The sequence below is a fragment of the Ostrea edulis genome, chromosome 6 (genome assembly GCF_947568905.1).
Source record: "Ostrea edulis chromosome 6, xbOstEdul1.1, whole genome shotgun sequence".
Lineage (NCBI taxonomy): Eukaryota > Metazoa > Mollusca > Bivalvia > Ostreida > Ostreidae > Ostrea > Ostrea edulis.
Genome location: NC_079169.1, coordinates 5,317,979 through 5,339,551, shown reverse-complemented (window position 1 = coordinate 5,339,551; position 21,573 = coordinate 5,317,979). Strand labels below are relative to the sequence as shown.

General features: G+C 32.8%; 1 protein-coding gene and 1 long non-coding RNA gene across 2 annotated transcripts in view; both read right to left on the bottom strand.

Annotated features, from left to right (window-relative positions):
- LOC125646018 (calmodulin-A-like) overlaps window positions 1-21,573 on the bottom strand; it is a 50,203-nt gene that overhangs the window by 16,237 nt on the left and 12,393 nt on the right. The window lies entirely within an intron of this gene.
- On the bottom strand, window positions 10,169-13,056 carry LOC130047102 (uncharacterized). Its single transcript, XR_008796146.1, has 3 exons — window positions 12,622-13,056; window positions 11,663-11,748; window positions 10,169-11,557 (listed from the first exon to the last, which is right to left on the bottom strand). It is a non-coding gene; the product is annotated as an uncharacterized LOC130047102 (long non-coding RNA).

Here is a 21,573-nt window from a genome sequence, read left to right as displayed (position 1 = left end):
TTTAATGAAAGTTTTGGCTTACTGCATAGCTGTTCTCTATTTCTAGATCTGTACTGTTCTTTTTGGTCAAACGATGTGTCCTGTACTTCCGGTTGTTCTGTTGCCACGACAACACCACCGACATATTTTTTGCTTCCAAGAATTTTTAGCAGTGAAGGATTTGAGGATTCACGTAACTACAGAGTATTCACACATCAATGAGTAGCTCTCAGGAAATCTGATTGTGTGGCGTGAGTGGTTCTCCGGAAGTCTGAACGTGTACTGACTGAGTAATAACTGTTCAAGGACGTGTTCGAAAAACTGTTTACACAATTTCTGTATCAACAAGGATGACCCACACCTAATTTAGTGACGAAGCAATGATGTCAACAGCAGACTTGTTAGAATATCTAGCAGGGTAATAAAGTATGTTGGACGATCATATCATTACGTTCCAGACTTTCGGTCTTCTCTATAGTCATTTGTTTTGTTGTGTGCATATTTAGAAACCTGTGAATGACAAAACGATGTGAATGAAGTTGTCGCCTTCGTCCTAGAGTGAAATTAACATGGGATTTGAGATCAATGTTCATTACATTAACTAAACACTTTCATACTCAACTGTTCTAATTTTGTCAGCAAATTGAATTCAAGACGCTACAACGTACTTTCAAGGGAAATTTGCCTTCTTTTTGATGAAGCTTATGATGTTCTAATTACTGAACAAAAGACATAAGAAAATATCTAACCATGTTTTCAAGATTTTACCGTCATTTCATTTCATTATTGGTTTTTTTTTTATTGTCTTGTCCAATATGTTCGCCGCAGCGATATATAAATAGTTCGTCTTTTTAATTCCATGCAAGTTTTCACACTACCGAAAATCAAAGCATGAAATAATGCCGAACACCTCTGTGGATTTCATTGGAATCCTAATGGTCATTTTTACAGAACAGTGGTTTGTAATTACCCTTAATCCCCCTGCACCCCCCTTTCGGAATCAATATTCTTTACAGGGAAGTAATTTTCAGCTTTATGAAGCTAATATGTTGACGATGCTATCGTTAGACGAGCGTAGCTTTGAGTGTAGAGTCAAATGGAATCATTATGGTAGATTTGGAAGTTATGCATGTTATTTAGTTAAGAAAATTGATTTCCTCTCAAGGCTACCAAGTAGGAAAGGCACAAAGAAAATTTAATTTCTGAATGATACAGAAATATTCCCAAGGGAAGTGGCTCCGGAAGTGGGTTATACCCGCCAATGCAAAATTTTTAGGGGTCCAATCGGGACTGACATTTAGTATTTTACAACTGGAAGTGCATACAAATAGAAAAATATCTAAAACTCAGGGGATTGAAGTTAGATTCGGACCCTCAATCCCCTACCGACCTATGTGCACACCTTATATGGCCTCTACCAATGGAATTAAATGTTCATTTTAAGGGGCATTAGCTGTCATTTTGTCGCCAAAAAATTGAATTCAATGAAAATTCCTTTATATTATATATAACGGTAACACCAGTATTTACAAATGTAATCATTTCAAAAACTTTTAACTTCAAAGCAGGCACATTAAAATGTAATATCTGGTGATCTAATAACTATTGTCTGGCAAGACAATGATTCTTCCTTATATATTTCTTTACACTAAAAACGGTTATCTAACATAGTTTCATCAGGTTTCTTTTGTTTTTGTACCAAATATTGTTTTTATTAGTCATAAAGATATACCAGGGTATTCCTATGCCATTGAGAGATTTTGTGAAAAAAGGTTGCCACCACTTTCACAGCGAAAAAAAAATATACACACAGTGATCAATTTCATATATAGTATCCTGCAAAGAATACAAAATTAAGAGTTTGGGCAAACACGGACCCCTGGATACACCCGAGGAAGGAGCAGGTGCCCAGGAGAAGCGAACATCTTCCGCCGACCGGCCGTGAGTTCTCTATTTTGATCAGGCCCCAAGACCATAAACTGAGAATATAGACTTAAGTTAAAATTTTGATTACTTATATCTTAAGATTTGTCCAGCACTGATGTTTAAAGACAACTGCAGGTTTATAAAAAAAAGATTCAAATGCATATACTGAAAATTTTATTTGTTCATGAAAATTATTTCAAAAGTTAGCTGGATTTAAAATTTTGACTTAAGAATATTCTCATTTTATGGTCTTGGGGCCAGGTAAACGGAGTAATACATAGTCAAAATCAGTATGCAAAGAAAGGTCTAACAATTGGTATGAAAAACGCCTGACAGCATTCGACCTAACGACAGGTTGTATAAAGTAAATTAAATCATTCTATGGACCATAAAATTTGCAAAATGCTGATTTTAAAACGAGACTGTTGAAAGCCCTGTAACATCAGCTTATTTTTCAGCAGCCTGTCTCAATTTAGAAATTTATCATACGCAGAACATGCTCTTGCGTATAGAATCAGTTGAGAAAAATAAAAACCATATGTAGATGATAATGATCGATTGTAAATTGTTTAACGTCCTTCTCGAGAATATTTCACTCATATGGAGACATCACCATTGCCGGTGAAGGCCTGCAAAATTTAACCCTATGCTCGGCACCCACAGTCTCTGAGCAGGGAGGGATCTTTATCGTGCCACACCTGCTGTGACATGAGGCCTCGGTTTTGCGGTCTCACCCGAAGTACCGCCCCATTTAGTCGCCTCTTACGACAAGCAAAGGGTATTGAGGACCTATTCTAACCCGGATCCCCAAGGGACAGATGATTATGAAATATTGTTTCATAAATATGGGAAGTTGACGATAGAGAAGCTGAAATCATCCCGTTTGTCACAAAATTGAGTTGTTAGTTTGCCATTAACATCTATGTTCAATAAATTTTTTCAATATGAAACAGATATGGAAGACTCTGTGGTTTCTTTAATGCCGAGTTAACTGGGATATATTGAATCGACAGATGAATGAAAATGAGAATTGCAAATAGATAACATATACTCAGTCTATATAAATGTAGAGTTGAAGCAAATAGATAACATATACTCAGTCTATATAAATGTAGAGTTGAAGCAAATAGATAACATATACTCAGTCTATATAAATGTAGAGTTGAAGCAAATAGATAACATATACTCAGTCTATATAAATGTAGAGTTGAAGCAAATAGATAACATATACTCAGTCTATATAAATGTAGAGTTGAAGCAAATAGATAACATATACTCAGTCTATATAAATGTAGAGTTGAAGCAAATAGATAACATATACTCAGTCTATATAAATGTAGAGTTGAAGCAAATAGATAACATATACTCAGTCTATATAAATGTAGAGTTGAAGCAAATAGATAACATATACTCAGTCTATATAAATGTAGAGTTGAAGCAAATAGATAACATATACTCAGTCTATATAAATGTAGAGTTGAAGCAAATAGATAACATATACTCAGTCTATATAAATGTAGAGTTGAAGCAAATAGATAACATATACTCAGTCTATATAAATGTAGAGTTGAAGCAAATAGATAACATATACTCAGTCTATATAAATGTAGAGTTGAAGCAAATAGATAACATATACTCAGTCTATATAAATGTAGAGTTGAAGCAAATAGATAACATATACTCAGTCTATATAAATGTAGAGTTGAAGCAAATAGATAACATATACTCAGTCTATATAAATGTAGAGTTGAAGCAAATAGATAACATATACTCAGTCTATATAAATGTAGAGTTGAAGCAAATAGATAACATATACTCAGTCTATATAAATGTAGAGTTGAAGCAAATAGATAACATATACTCAGTCTATATAAATGTAGAGTTGAAGCAAATAGATAACATATACTCAGTCTATATAAATGTAGAGTTGAAGCAAATAGATAACATATACTCAGTCTATATAAATGTAGAGTTGAAGCAAATAGATAACATATACTCAGTCTATATAAATGTAGAGTTGAAGCAAATAGATAACATATACTCAGTCTATATAAATGTAGAGTTGAAGCAAATAGATAACATATACTCAGTCTATATAAATGTAGAGTTGAAGCAAATAGATAACATATACTCAGTCTATATAAATGTAGAGTTGAAGCAAATAGATAACATATACTCAGTCTATATAAATGTAGAGTTGAAGCAAATAGATAACATATACTCAGTCTATATAAATGTAGAGTTGAAGCAAATAGATAACATATACTCAGTCTATATAAATGTAGAGTTGAAGCAAATAGATAACATATACTCAGTCTATATAAATGTAGAGTTGAAGCAAATAGATAACATATACTCAGTCTATATAAATGTAGAGTTGAAGCAAATAGATAACATATACTCAGTCTATATAAATGTAGAGTTGAAGCAAATAGATAACATATACTCAGTCTATATAAATGTAGAGTTGAAGCAAATAGATAACATATACTCAGTCTATATAAATGTAGAGTTGAAGCAAATAGATAACATATACTCAGTCTATATAAATGTAGAGTTGAAGCAAATAGATAACATATACTCAGTCTATATAAATGTAGAGTTGAAGCAAATAGATAACATATACTCAGTCTATATAAATGTAGAGTTGAAGCAAATAGATAACATATACTCAGTCTATATAAATGTAGAGTTGAAGCAAATAGATAACATATACTCAGTCTATATAAATGTAGAGTTGAAGCAAATAGATAACATATACTCAGTCTATATAAATGTAGAGTTGAAGCAAATAGATAACATATACTCAGTCTATATAAATGTAGAGTTGAAGCAAATAGATAACATATACTCAGTCTATATAAATGTAGAGTTGAAGCAAATAGATAACATATACTCAGTCTATATAAATGTAGAGTTGAAGCAAATAGATAACATATACTCAGTCTATATAAATGTAGAGTTGAAGCAAATAGATAACATATACTCAGTCTATATAAATGTAGAGTTGAAGCAAATAGATAACATATACTCAGTCTATATAAATGTAGAGTTGAAGCAAATAGATAACATATACTCAGTCTATATAAATGTAGAGTTGAAGCAAATAGATAACATATACTCAGTCTATATAAATGTAGAGTTGAAGCAAATAGATAACATATACTCAGTCTATATAAATGTAGAGTTGAAGCAAATAGATAACATATACTCAGTCTATATAAATGTAGAGTTGAAGCAAATAGATAACATATACTCAGTCTATATAAATGTAGAGTTGAAGCAAATAGATAACATATACTCAGTCTATATAAATGTAGAGTTGAAGCAAATAGATAACATATACTCAGTCTATATAAATGTAGAGTTGAAGCAAATAGATAACATATACTCAGTCTATATAAATGTAGAGTTGAAGCAAATAGATAACATATACTCAGTCTATATAAATGTAGAGTTGAAGCAAATAGATAACATATACTCAGTCTATATAAATGTAGAGTTGAAGCAAATAGATAACATATACTCAGTCTATATAAATGTAGAGTTGAAGCAAATAGATAACATATACTCAGTCTATATAAATGTAGAGTTGAAGCAAATAGATAACATATACTCAGTCTATATAAATGTAGAGTTGAAGCAAATAGATAACATATACTCAGTCTATATAAATGTAGAGTTGAAGCAAATAGATAACATATACTCAGTCTATATAAATGTAGAGTTGAAGCAAATAGATAACATATACTCAGTCTATATAAATGTAGAGTTGAAGCAAATAGATAACATATACTCAGTCTATATAAATGTAGAGTTGAAGCAAATAGATAACATATACTCAGTCTATATAAATGTAGAGTTGAAGCAAATAGATAACATATACTCAGTCTATATAAATGTAGAGTTGAAGCAAATAGATAACATATACTCAGTCTATATAAATGTAGAGTTGAAGCAAATAGATAACATATACTCAGTCTATATAAATGTAGAGTTGAAGCAAATAGATAACATATACTCAGTCTATATAAATGTAGAGTTGAAGCAAATAGATAACATATACTCAGTCTATATAAATGTAGAGTTGAAGCAAATAGATAACATATACTCAGTCTATATAAATGTAGAGTTGAAGCAAATAGATAACATATACTCAGTCTATATAAATGTAGAGTTGAAGCAAATAGATAACATATACTCAGTCTATATAAATGTAGAGTTGAAGCAAATAGATAACATATACTCAGTCTATATAAATGTAGAGTTGAAGCAAATAGATAACATATACTCAGTCTATATAAATGTAGAGTTGAAGCAAATAGATAACATATACTCAGTCTATATAAATGTAGAGTTGAAGCAAATAGATAACATATACTCAGTCTATATAAATGTAGAGTTGAAGCAAATAGATAACATATACTCAGTCTATATAAATGTAGAGTTGAAGCAAATAGATAACATATACTCAGTCTATATAAATGTAGAGTTGAAGCAAATAGATAACATATACTCAGTCTATATAAATGTAGAGTTGAAGCAAATAGATAACATATACTCAGTCTATATAAATGTAGAGTTGAAGCAAATAGATAACATATACTCAGTCTATATAAATGTAGAGTTGAAGCAAATAGATAACATATACTCAGTCTATATAAATGTAGAGTTGAAGCAAATAGATAACATATACTCAGTCTATATAAATGTAGAGTTGAAGCAAATAGATAACATATACTCAGTCTATATAAATGTAGAGTTGAAGCAAATAGATAACATATACTCAGTCTATATAAATGTAGAGTTGAAGCAAATAGATAACATATACTCAGTCTATATAAATGTAGAGTTGAAGCAAATAGATAACATATACTCAGTCTATATAAATGTAGAGTTGAAGCAAATAGATAACATATACTCAGTCTATATAAATGTAGAGTTGAAGCAAATAGATAACATATACTCAGTCTATATAAATGTAGAGTTGAAGCAAATAGATAACATATACTCAGTCTATATAAATGTAGAGTTGAAGCAAATAGATAACATATACTCAGTCTATATAAATGTAGAGTTGAAGCAAATAGATAACATATACTCAGTCTATATAAATGTAGAGTTGAAGCAAATAGATAACATATACTCAGTCTATATAAATGTAGAGTTGAAGCAAATAGATAACATATACTCAGTCTATATAAATGTAGAGTTGAAGCAAATAGATAACATATACTCAGTCTATATAAATGTAGAGTTGAAGCAAATAGATAACATATACTCAGTCTATATAAATGTAGAGTTGAAGCAAATAGATAACATATACTCAGTCTATATAAATGTAGAGTTGAAGCAAATAGATAACATATACTCAGTCTATATAAATGTAGAGTTGAAGCAAATAGATAACATATACTCAGTCTATATAAATGTAGAGTTGAAGCAAATAGATAACATATACTCAGTCTATATAAATGTAGAGTTGAAGCAAATAGATAACATATACTCAGTCTATATAAATGTAGAGTTGAAGCAAATAGATAACATATACTCAGTCTATATAAATGTAGAGTTGAAGCAAATAGATAACATATACTCAGTCTATATAAATGTAGAGTTGAAGCAAATAGATAACATATACTCAGTCTATATAAATGTAGAGTTGAAGCAAATAGATAACATATACTCAGTCTATATAAATGTAGAGTTGAAGCAAATAGATAACATATACTCAGTCTATATAAATGTAGAGTTGAAGCAAATAGATAACATATACTCAGTCTATATAAATGTAGAGTTGAAGCAAATAGATAACATATACTCAGTCTATATAAATGTAGAGTTGAAGCAAATAGATAACATATACTCAGTCTATATAAATGTAGAGTTGAAGCAAATAGATAACATATACTCAGTCTATATAAATGTAGAGTTGAAGCAAATAGATAACATATACTCAGTCTATATAAATGTAGAGTTGAAGCAAATAGATAACATATACTCAGTCTATATAAATGTAGAGTTGAAGCAAATAGATAACATATACTCAGTCTATATAAATGTAGAGTTGAAGCAAATAGATAACATATACTCAGTCTATATAAATGTAGAGTTGAAGGCCACATCAATAAGTGGTTTTCTCATTTTGAATCTTTTGAATAATACAAAACTAGGTAGGTTGAAAAAAGCACAATTCGTGCCCATGGGAATTCCAACACAGTGTTGTAAGACCTAATCACCACATACTACGTAGATAGTGTCCATGAGGAACCCCAGCATGTTTTTAATATTAAATTCAGAGTACTTACATGTGCGTAGCAGTTGTCAGTTATGTTAGAAAGCCTAATCTTTAATTTATCGTGATGGTTGGTCGTGCAAAGTGTTGAAAAGTCGAACGTCATGATGCTGTCGATTTGGGATTTTTTGTTGTTGCGATCTCCAATTTACTAAAAATTCTTTGGAATTTTTCAGAATTCGCATTTGATTTCCATCACTTCTCGCATATATTGTGGCACAATACGTCTGAAGTTTCTATTTGACGTTAAGCTAACATAGACTAAGTAAAATAATAAATTTCTCTGTCATAGTTAGTGCATAGTTGGTTTTCATATTGTGTTCTTACTAAGCTAACTCTAAACCAATCAGAGAAGGGGAGATGACTGTTAGTCAGCCGCAACAACGTGGCCATTTCCGTATGTTTTGCGTTCAAAATGGCGGCGGTGTTCCGATTGGGACGTCACGGTTTTTTGCATCACTAGGCATGCCAAAGAGTTGAAACTGGTAACTAGACGCGAGAGGTTGCTATTACTAGATACGAAAAAACACCCTGAGGTACAAGTATGAATTTTCTGTCGTTCACAACAAACTCCGAATGCTACCCTTATTCTTTTTCCTCGGACTTTAAGACAAAATACCAGACTCTCCCCATGCAGACGTTTTCATGTGTCAAGTCCAGGAATAGATCATAACATCAAATGTAACGGAAAAGAGAAATTACTGTACAACGGACATTAAGGAGGTTTGAAACAGAAATCCCTGGATCTTCAGACAGATGTGTTACCTGATACCAGCTGAACTGCTAGTTTCGTCACTGTCTATCATATCAGTCTGACCACGTCACGTTTTCGTGATCAGAGCTACTTTCACTGAGCACGTGAACAAAATTACATGTAGAGAAAAAGCCACAGTGAGCGCTGATGAAATACAAATTGTCAAAGTCACAGAAGGATATAAATAAAGAGACCATTCAAGATGCACCCCCTCCAACCTACCGTTGACCGGACATCTGTAAATGAGAGCTAATTCATTTCGAAAATCCAGTGAAAGGGAAAACCCCTTGATTACTATCATGAATTTATTTCTCACCTTGAACAATCATTTAATCCAGTGAAACTGTCTAACTTAAGTGTTTGCTAAAAGTAAACAATAGATATAATATACATGTACATAGAATCCGCAAATTTTCAGGAAATATTCCTTATTGATTTTGTTTTAAAAATTAAAAGGGGTGGGTGGTGGATCAAAGGGAATGGTTTTGGGTTCAAACTTCAGGTGCCTATGATGTGTTCTGTCGTTTGAGTATAGAAACTTTGACTCAAACTCTAATTTTCAAATAAGTTTGAGTACGGAATTTTATTTTTGACTTTAAAAAGAATTGATTGAATATATATTATATTATATTTTTATATTCCAAAAATCCAGTGAAAGCGAAAAACCCTTGATTACTATCATGAATTTATTTCTCACCTTGAACAATCATTCAATCCAGTGAAACTGTCTTAACTTTTATTTTTATTTGTTGATTGAATATATATATATAGAGACAGGTTGTCCTGAAAATTTGACAATTCACTGTCGTTGGTCATTTTTAGTGCTTTATATATATATATATATATATATATATATATATATATATATACTCTCACTAATATTTTTAATGATGATAAACTGGTATTGATAAACATATTTGAACACAAAGACCAATCAATGACTTGGTGAGATACATGGTTAACCCTACACAATTACAACTTTCTTGAAGACGACACAGACCTGATTAAGGTAGCTATTGATAGCTAGCCCCAAAAAAACTGCTCATTGAATTTTTTTCAATTTTATTTATTGTAACATTTTGACTTTATCCTAAAACATATCAAAAAATCAACAAAAGTAATCAGGTTAATTTTCGAGGAAAGCGAGATTGAAATCCCCTCTTTTGCAGCCCCAAAAGGCAAAAAATGCCAAAATTGAGCAAATTAACACAAAAGCCAATAAAAAAATTTATTGACACCAGAAATATTGTTTGTCATATATAGTTATGTAAATTAAACACAAACAGATAAAAAATCAACATGGATTAGAAATTCAAAATGCATCTAAGGAAAACATTGGCATGATTCGACTTGGCAATTGGCCAAATTTACCTAAAATATGACATTTCTCAAATACTATCAGGCATACATTTTCTGACAACAACAAAATTCTGCTCATAAAATTTCTGATTTTATTTCATTTTTACAATAAGTCAAGTAGTATCTAAAATACTGAATAGAAAAAAATATACCAAATGAGGTTTAATCTGAAAATATGTCAGATTTTGTAACCCTACCCCCTCCCTTCTAGAAATGAATTTTAAGAGATACAGTCAGCAGAGATAAACTATTGACCTTAAATGATTAAGCATTCCCAAATTACCATATTGAGCATTCAAACTCACAATACTAGAAGTTTCTATGAGCCATTTAAGAATGATATATAGTGTGTGCTATTGCAGTTGACCTTTTTGCACTCACAATGATTGCCTAAATATTTAGTTATTTTTCATACAATTTCATGTAATAACTGGACCAAATCTATTACCTATGCATATTTTTTGATAGAAATTTATATCACTATACAGTATAATACACCAAATATGTTTAAATAACCATTTCATATTTCAATAAATAATTAATATCAATGGAAAGAGACCTATGGACTGCCCATGGATCACTACATTTAAGTCCATCTGAGTCATCTTACCCTCACAGATAGGTGTGTCTTTCATAAGTTTAAGATTTCTCATTGTAGTTTCACATGGAACCAAAAACTCACTATTGGATAACTGAGAATGCATGTACATGTATATTGCATTAACTAACTGAAGTTTTCCCCAGGTGAAGGTCTATGTTCACTGTATGTATAAGGGGGGGGTGGGGGGGTGAATTAGTTCCATTATGAAACTTTTCTAAAAATTTGATATACATTAATGTATCTATGATGTATGTTTCAACTAAATTTTGAATTACAAGGAAAATTCAAACACATTGATTGAAGTTATAAAATTGATATTCTATCATGTGCACATTTTTTACTAATATATCTAAGAAAGAATAATCAACATTGAAATTTCCTTTACATCTATGCAATATTATTGTCTTTCAAAAGGCATGTACTTGTAATATACGAGTACATGACATGTATTAAATTCACAATTTAGTTTAAAGTATGTTGTATAACATCCACTGCTCTGAGCTCATATAAGTGAATTAATGTTTTTCATCCAGTCCCAAATTTTGCAGTAGTTCTTTAATCTTTGGAACTTGATCAAACATTTTTAAATTTGTGGAGTTGTGGGGGTCCAGGGGATATGTCATCATCACTGTAAATGGAGTACCTGTTCAAAATATAGATAAATATATTTAAATATAGCAAAAAAGATGAATATCTGATATACTCAGAATTGTCTTTACAAATGTTTATCAAAAAAAAAATATAGTACCTCTCTTGCTGTTATACTTGTTGACTCGAAATCCACTTCAACCTGCACTGGTCCTATCTAACCTCCCTCGGTCTTCAGGCTGATGCCTAGAAAAAAGATCATCATAACTGATATTTGCACAGTTAGGTCTATATTATACCTCTGAGTAATTAGATTGAGTCAGACAATGTGAATTTTAAAACTGTGTCTCAACACATATTCAGTTAAAATTTAAATACTGATGTTTCAAAATTATAAATTGCAATGAGATGACATGTATATACGTTTTCATAAACTGCCATAGACTTATCATATCTGTTTCATTTACAAAATGTGGGTCAAGAGAAGGGCATACGTGTAGTATACATATCTTACTTATACATACAGTGCATACATTTGCCTATGAGAGGGCATATGCAGACTTGTGATTAATTTACATTATTAAAAAGGTTTTGCCAACCTACATGTTTGTGTGAAACACGAAACTTCAGGTTTGATATATTTCTTAGGTCACTGAAATTTCAAAGTAATAGTATATGTATACTATAGTCTAGGGAATTATAATTCAACACATGCCCCCCCCACCTTCCACTTTTTATCCGGTTCCCTCATACCCCTAGATAGTAGGTCTATACAGATATTTGTTTTTCATTACTTTTATACATGTAGTTCAAGGTATGTTATTTTCGTAACAGTTATTTTCATAACGATATTATTATTTTCTTAATAAAAGAGTTGTGAGAGCCCATGTTTACAAATGTGGTATACATTTACATGACATCCGTTCGTTTACAATCACATGCACCGGTGGGAGTTATATTTTATGCACATATGGAATACATATATACATAAAAAATAATACATCTACTGTATGTCGTGTGTTTAAACTTACAGATGTTATTATAAATCGCGTTGTGAAATAGCAGAGGAAATGTGAGTTGAACTTTTGAATACAAATTTATGGCATTTTTTCCACTCACCAAACGAAACTATGATTTCGTTGTCCAAGTTGAATGCATCCACCAACTTCCTCTTCTTGCAAGAAACTTTGTTTAGCCTCTCAATGACTGTATAAACAGTATTTAATCTCTCAGCATGCAGCACTCGGACATTACGATGCATCAATCAACAACTTTGTTTACGTAGCGCATCTATGTACATGGATTGGTGGTTGGTTTAACATTTCGATTAGCAAAAAGTTTCACACAGATGAAACATTTGATCTACCATTATTACAGACATTGACGTATACTTATGTGGTATGTGCATATTTTCTGTAGGCGAGTCAGTCACAACAACAAAACACTTTCGGAACCCCTTTTTGTTTTTCGACTATTCTATGACGGAGTAAGGAATTCCGGAAAATGAATTCACGTGAAAATACACAATTTTTACTGATCACGTGGTTGCTATCCGTCGCTACCTTAAGCTTGTCATTTAAAAAATGACATCCCTACGTGTATGATGAAAAACATGACATATTGGAATTTCTGAAGCTCAGCTCTTTACTTTATTAATAGGAGGGCAATTAGTTGTTTCGAAAATGAATTTTGTTTTAATAAATGAACATGATTTATACGACATGAAATAAATCTCTCAAATAATAATGATACTACATGTAATAATAATGATACTACATGTAATAATAATGATACTACATGTTATAATAATGATAATAATGTAATAATAATGATACTACATGTAATAATAATAATAATACATGTGATAATAATGATACTACATGCAATAATAATAATAATAATGTAATAATAATGATACTACATGTAATAATAATGATAATACATGTAATAATAATGATACTACATGTAATAATAATAATAATACATGTGATAATAATGATACTACATGTAATAATAATGATAATACATGTAATAATAATGATACTACATGTAATAATAATTATACTACATGCAATAATAATAATGATACTACATGTAATAATAATAATAATACATGTGATAATAATGATACTACATGCAATAATAATAATGATACTACATGTAATAATAATAATAATACATGTAATAATAATGATAATAATGTAATAATAATGATACTACATGTAATAATAATGATACTACATGTAATAATAATGATACTACATGTTATAATAATGATAATAATGTAATAATAATGATACTACATGTAATAATAATGATACATGTAATAATAATGATAATACATGTGATAATAATGATAATACATGTAATAATAATGATAATACATATAATAATAATGATAATACATATAGACATTCATTTAGTAGTAATCTAACTGGACGTAGTTTCTGTACCAAAACTTTTGATAATCTGACTTGTAACTCTTCTAACGTTGTCTACGCCATTGAGTGTAACCTGTGTGGCTTAATTTATGTGGGAGAAACCAAGGGTTCACTTAATAAAAGAATATCGGGGCACATATTTCAAATTAATAATGGTGGTAACCAACTTCTTTACAAACATTTTAATACACCGGACCACTCCATCTTGTCCATGAGGGTAAGGATTTTAGAAAAAAAATTACCATCACACAAACAATCCAACATTAAGCACCCCTTTTCGTAGACAACGAGAAGATCACTGGATCAGGACCCTAGGCACTGCGTTTCCAATTTTCCATATGGATGCAATGATAATGTATATGATGTGGGAAATTTGACTAGTCCCCAAGGAAATAACGTGAATGTGATGGGACTCTTTCCCAATACCCAAAGACGGAAACGCAGTCATGGACATCGTTCATATAAAAGACCAAGTATAAATGATGTCACGTTTGATTCACTTTTGCCTTACGTCAACAGACAATTAGGACCACATCATATTCGTACAAAACTTTACTCTATTCCATTGAGAGTTTTACACACGTTATTTGAAGAAGCTATGGCTAGTCTATACTTGGATTTTTCAACACCTGAATATAGACTGAACTCTATGGTTATGGATGTTGCCTACCACAGGCTCTATAAACCAGCATGGACCATGGATGATATTCCTTCCAAATCATGCCGCCAGTTCCTTAAGCTCAAATTTACAAACAAAGGAATAGATGCCGTCAACATCAGCAACATTCGTCGTCATAAAAGGGTTCAGTCGTGTATTCCAACTTATTTCAAGTTCAAGTCTACACCCTGTATTTCTTACGGCTATACTTCTACTATTGCATCCAAACTTTTTAATTATAAACAAACTTTGCAGTGCCTAGATATAGACCATCTTATACGTAATCCACAAACATGTTCTTGTTCATCTTCTTTCAACTATAGTCCAGCTGGACATGTCATTACTGGTGATGTTGATTTACATGTAGTTGAAAATGACCTCAAATCACTTATTATAAAAGTTCCTAAATACAGAGAACTTCGGTCTTTTAATTGGCGACAGAACTTCATCTCTATTCTGAATTCTGTCGAAGATTATGTCAGACGATGGGCTAAATATGAAAAAGAAGAACTTGATACAATGTCAGAATGGGCTAAAAGCATAAGAGGGATATTAAAATCCCGCATTAGACACATGAAAACAAAAGTACGTACCATCTATCCTTCTGTGTTTAGTAAGCCAGAAGTGATAAAAGAATTAAATAGGTTACATGAGGAATATGTTTTGGTTCCAGCTGACAAAACTAGTAACAACATTGTCTTTGTTTGTAAGGCTCATTGTTACAAATGTATTTTAAACGAACTTGGCATTAATTCCACTTTTGGTAATCATACTTATACTCCAACTGCCCTTTCAAAAGATGAAATTCTTCAAAACCATGCTTCAGTTTTAGACACATTTAATATCCCAGTCAATGGGTCGAATGAATATGAATTACCGTATCTATACTGGATTCCTAAACTACATAAAAACCCTTACAAACAAAGATACATTGCTGGATCCAGTAAGTGCTCTACCAAGCCCCTATCTTTGCTCCTCATGAAAATATTAACAGCTGTGAAGGAGAAAATTCAAACTTACTGTGCGACTACATATGCCAGAAGTGGTGTTAATTAAATGTGGATTCTAAAACATTCTAAAGAACTTTTAGTAAACTTGGAATCGCAGAATTTTTCCCAAATCAATAACATTAAAACCTATGACTTTTCAACACTATACACGACCATTCCTCACGATAAATTGAAGACTATACTTTTTGACATCATAGACAGTTGCTTCTTCAACAAAAACGGAAATATTCATATCTAGTGATCAGTCATTCAAAAACTTACTTTGTTAAACACCACTTTGATTCCACGCACAAGTACTCTGAAGTTGAAATAAACAATATGCTAGAGTTCCTCATTGACAATATCTTCGTGGTCTTTGGTGATCAGGTCTTACAGCAGTCTGTTGGAATTGCCATGGGCACGAATTGTGCTCCTATGTTTGCTGACCTGTTTCTATATTCATATGAAGCAGAATTTATTAAAAAAAAACTTCTAAGCGAGAAGAAAAAATCTCTCGCTGTGGCCTTCAATTCGACATTTAGATATATTGATGACGTTTTGTCTATTAACAATAATAGCTTTCATTCATATGTCGATTTGATATATCCCTTTGAGCTCGAAATAAAGGACACCACAGAGTCGTCCACTTCTGCTTCATACTTAGATATTTTAATGAAAGTAGACATTAACGACAAACTGACAACTCAACTGTATGACAAACGGGATGATTTCAGCTTCTCCGTCGTCAACTTCCCATATTTATGTAGCAATATTCCATTACCACCTGCATATGGTGTTTATATATCTCAACTGATTCAATATGCAAGAGCTTGTTCTGGGTATAGTCAGTTTTTAAATCGAGGTAAGCTACTGACAAACAAGTTGATGGTACAGGTGTTTCAACAGTCTCGATTGAAGTCAGCATTTCGCAAATTCTATGGTCGTTATAACGATCTACTTCGTCAGTACAACCTCGCATTGGGTCAAATGCTGTCTGACGTGTTTCATACCGATTGTAAAGCTGTTCTTGGCACACTGATTTTGACTGCGGATAACTCCGTTTACCTGATCAAGATATAGGACTCACGGTGGGTGTGATCGGTCAACAGGGGATGCTTACTCCTCCTAGGCACCTGATCCCACCTCTGGTGTGTCCAGGGGTCCGTGTTTGCCCAACTATCTATTTTGTATTGCTTATAGGAGTTATGAGATTGATCACTGTTCGTTATATTCACCTTGCATGTAATAATAAGATAATGAATAATGCGAAAAATGTCTCAATTTTCTTGACATTTGTAATATTTTACAATGAATATAAAATACCCGGTACTTTCATTTTTATTTAATTTGATTAAATTGTTTGAAACATCTGATGTAATTTGACGAGTAATTCTACAAGAATGATTATGAATTTAGGATAGTTATTCAACAATGGTTTGTGTATTTCATTGTGATATTATTTTTGGTACTACGAGGTGCTTTGGTCATCAGGGAGCAAGCTAGAGGGGGGGGGGGGGGGTTAGTCCCGGAGAAGTGCCATTGTACGGGGTTTGTTCATGGAGAATGCAAGAACTGTTTCTAACAAGAGGCCCATGGGTCACATCGCTCACCTGAGCCACCTTGGCCCATATCTAAAGATTTCCCATATATATTCGCATGTAAAACTTTGGTTCCTATTGTGACCCCAACCTACCCCACCCCCGGGGGGCAAACTTGAATCTGCACTATGTCAGGAAGCTTTCATGTATATGTAAACTTCTTTGGCCCATTGAATCTTGAGAAGAAGATTTGTAAAGATTTTCTACATATATTAGTATGTAAATCTTTGATCCTCTATTGTGGCCCCATCCTACACCCTGGAGACCATGATTTTAACAAACTTGAATCTGCATTATGTAAGAAAACTTTCATGTAAATGTAAACTTTTCTGGTCCAGTGATTCTCCAGAATAAGATTTTTAATGATTTTCCCGATATATTTAGACTTAGATCCCATATACTGGCTGCATCCTAACCCCGGGGACCATGATTTTAACAAACTTGAATCTGCACTATATCAAGGAACTTTCATGTAAATTTGTACTTTCCTAGTACAGTGGTTCTTGAGAATATTTTTTAAAGAGTTTCTCACAACACATTTGTATGTAAAACTTTGATTCCCTATTGTGGCCCCATCCTGTTCCGAGAGGGGGGGGGGGGGCATGATTTTGACAAATTTGAATATGCACAATGTCAGGACGCTTTCACGTAAATTTCTACTTTCCTGACCCAGTGATTCTTGAGAAAAAGATTTTCGTACATATTTGCATGTAAAACTTTCATCCCCTATTGTGGCCCCATCCTACTCCCGAGGGCCATGATTTTAATAAACTGGAATTTGCACTATGTCAGGAAGCTTTCATGTAAATTTCAGTTCCTCTGGTTCAGTGGTTCTTGAGAAAAAGACTTTTAAATGACCCACCCTATTTTTGCAATATTCTCCCTTTGTAGGGGAAACGTTTACTAATGACAACGACGGGCAACGGAAAGTTTTGATCAGAAAAGCTCACTTGAGCCTTCGGCTCAGGTGAGCTAAAAAGTAGAAACGTAGATTTCTACTATTATTATTACAGACAAAATTACCGGTGGCTTTGGGGAATTTTCTGTTACTTTTCCAACAATGCCTTCTAAGTTCTTGCAGATTCTGAGACTGAGGCTGGTGGCTGCACACACGTCTTCCTAGCTTGTCCAAATAATTTTAAGTCCGGGGGCATAGCGGACCAATCAAGATCGCTAAAGTCATTTGTTTCAAGGACATTTTGAGTCAGTCTTGTCGATCGTGTGTGTGCACGCATTGTCCTGCTGAATAACGCATTCCTCGCCTCGCCTATGCTTCTACATTAATGGCAACTGCACCGACTGCATACTTTTGTCTACCCACCGGCTAGTAGTTAAGATTCCACTAAGAATGACCAAGTAAATTCCAAATATTTATTGACCGATCGTGAAATTAAGTTCTAAATACTGTATTTATTGACCTGTTTTGAAGTTAAATTCAAAATGTATTTTTACCCGTCTTGAAATTATATCAAAATATATATTGATCTGTCCTAAAACTAAATTCATTATATATATATATATATATATATATATATATATATATATATATATTGATTCTTCTTGAAATTAAATTCTAAATATATATTTTGACCCGTTTTTAAATTAAAATCCAAAAATACATTGAATCCCAATAAAATATGTATTATGTATTGACCTACCCTGAAATTAATTTCCAATAATAAATTGACTATAATCCTGAAATTTAAGTCCTACATTAAATTTGCAAGATACAGGTATCTACTGATGTAAACTTCCAATCATGCATCGGGAACGGTGCATGACCTCTATTTACTTGATTTGTTTAACAAGAGGGCGGGGTTTGAATCCCACTCGCGCCGGTAAGTGAGAAAGTTTCCAAGTTTACTTTCGGAAGGTCGGTGGTCTCTTCCCAGGTACATTGTATCTGGGTTCTCTCTTCGACCAATAAAAACTGGGCGCCACCAGATAACTGAAAAATTGTTGAGTGTGGCGGAAAACAGCAAAACAAACAAGAGGCCTTGAGGGTGACCAGGTTAATGAAGAGGGTAAACTTAGGACCTTAAAGGACCTCAATAATGAGAAATCAACATGGACAAACATGTTCATGTATATCATCATACACGTATACATCAACTTTAACAAATGCCATGGGATGACAGGAAGCTTACAAAGTTAATAAAAATTCGATAGGATAAATTCAGGGTACCAAAAGAAAAGACTTATAGAGAAGAACTATTTTTTGGAAAAAATCACATTGCATATCAAGTTTCTTTAGTTATTTTCTGTCGTACATATATATTTTCATTTCCAATCTATAATTTATCATCTACAATGTTGAAAATAACCTTCAAAGTTGGCCTAAACAGCATTTCCCCCATTTAAACACCGATTTTGACATGGATTTGGCTTTAAAGTCCTTCAAGGCAGTTAAGCCTCTAAGATTTTAATTTTTCGCTGATATTTTGATAGGTTACAATCTTAAGAACAATTTACAATAGTATTTTTAGGGGCACCCCTGCCTTAAGTTGGGGTCGAAAAACTGACGACCAAATATAGGGGAACTGTTTTTAAAAACCTGGTTCCTATTTACACGGGTATTAATCGTGCTTAGAATAGCTCAGTCAGCTGACCGTTGGCAGTATATGCTGTGGTTATCTCAGTAAGCTGCACCGCTAGCAGTATACGCGGCGATTGTTTTTTGCCATGGTTCGAATCCGCCTCACGCAGCAGCACTTTTATTTTTAGGCTTTTTTTTCTCGCATTTTCAACACCCTTTTTCATATTTCATATAATCATGAGTATATTATCCTTAAATAATCTAGTTTTAAAATTTATCCATTCGTTATATGAAAGGCATAAAAATTGTAAATTCTCAGTATACAAATGCAATCAAGTGGAACAACCCTCGTCATCCACCTCCTCCAAGTATAATAATCATTTATTTCTGTGTTACCCGACGGGGCATTGCATGTGTGACCCCCCCCCCCCCCTCCCAAAGGGGGAATGTGATACATGTATAATACTTGTGTTGTGTTTGCCTGTCCAGAATGTCTTTGGGAAAGAATTGTTGGTGATATCATGTAGAGCTCAAACTGCGTCAACAATACATGCATCATGCTAGGACATCATTGTAAGGTCTATTAAAAGTTTATGTCTATGTCTTCATACTACAGGCATTAAAAACAATCAAATACATTAACTCAGCCTTAGTGACACACTCTATAGAGAACGATTATGGGTAAACTTTGTATAAAGACTAAAACCAGAGCCGGACAACCTGATCTGATCCTTTCCTCATTTTGTCAAACATTGATACATTTAATTAAAGCAAACGTTGCTTCGGAAAATATAGAGTACAGTGGTCAACCTCTAAAACGTACATATCTTGTACACCAATATCAGCTGCGGAATGATACATAGGTGCATTTAGACGTGTGATTAATGTTTTCCAAGCAAAATGACCGGTCGCGGTAAATTAAAGGTACAGTCTTCGCTTTGTAACCGGGATTTCTTGAGTTCCAGCCCCGCACGTGCAAGGCCCGCGTCAAACTTAACGTCTACATTTGTGGCACTTCATCTACAGCTGATGACGTCTCAATATGAGTGAAGGATTTTCGACGGGACATTAATATATAAAATACCAAGCAAAATATATTTAACATTTTCAAAAACTTCTGAACCCCTAAATATGCTAAATTCCGTAACACTCTGCGAGTTTAATCACTTGCGTTCATGTTTCTTTTGACATCATCTTTCACGATTTTCAGTCTGTATGGCTTGTAATTTAAATGAAGAAATGGGCGGAATAGGGCGCCCTTCTCATACCTTGCCTTTTATGGAGAAATTCATACACCTTATACTTGGTATAAGTGCTTTGTCTATGGATGCAGGTTAATTTCTTATTTCACGAAAATCGAGTGCGAACTATATTCTATGGAGGAATGACCTGCATGTAAAATATCTAGTAACAGGTTTCTCTGGTGTGACCCATCTATTCACCCCAGGTTTACCAAATACGTCTTGTAGAAACTCTCCATGTGGGGCATACTTTCCCCAATTGTGTTGCTAGAATGTCTGTAATCATTGAATTAACCAATAAATATGGTATTAATCTATGCATTATTTACATTAAGTGACATTGGTAGATGTTGAACAATGTGCTCGGTTTGTGGTTGCTAGGATGACTTTTTCAACCCAATCAAATTTTCTCGGAGGTTCTACAATCCTGTCTCAGGTTCCCAAAGCACGGTAGCTCAGTACAATGTTCTCCTACAATACAATTTACCTATGGAGTCAATAACTAGATTGACCGGAGTGCGTGTTGTTTTACGTCCCTTTGAGAATATTTCACTCATCAGAGAGACGTCACTAACTTTAGATGAAGCGACTTTTTTTTTAACCCATGC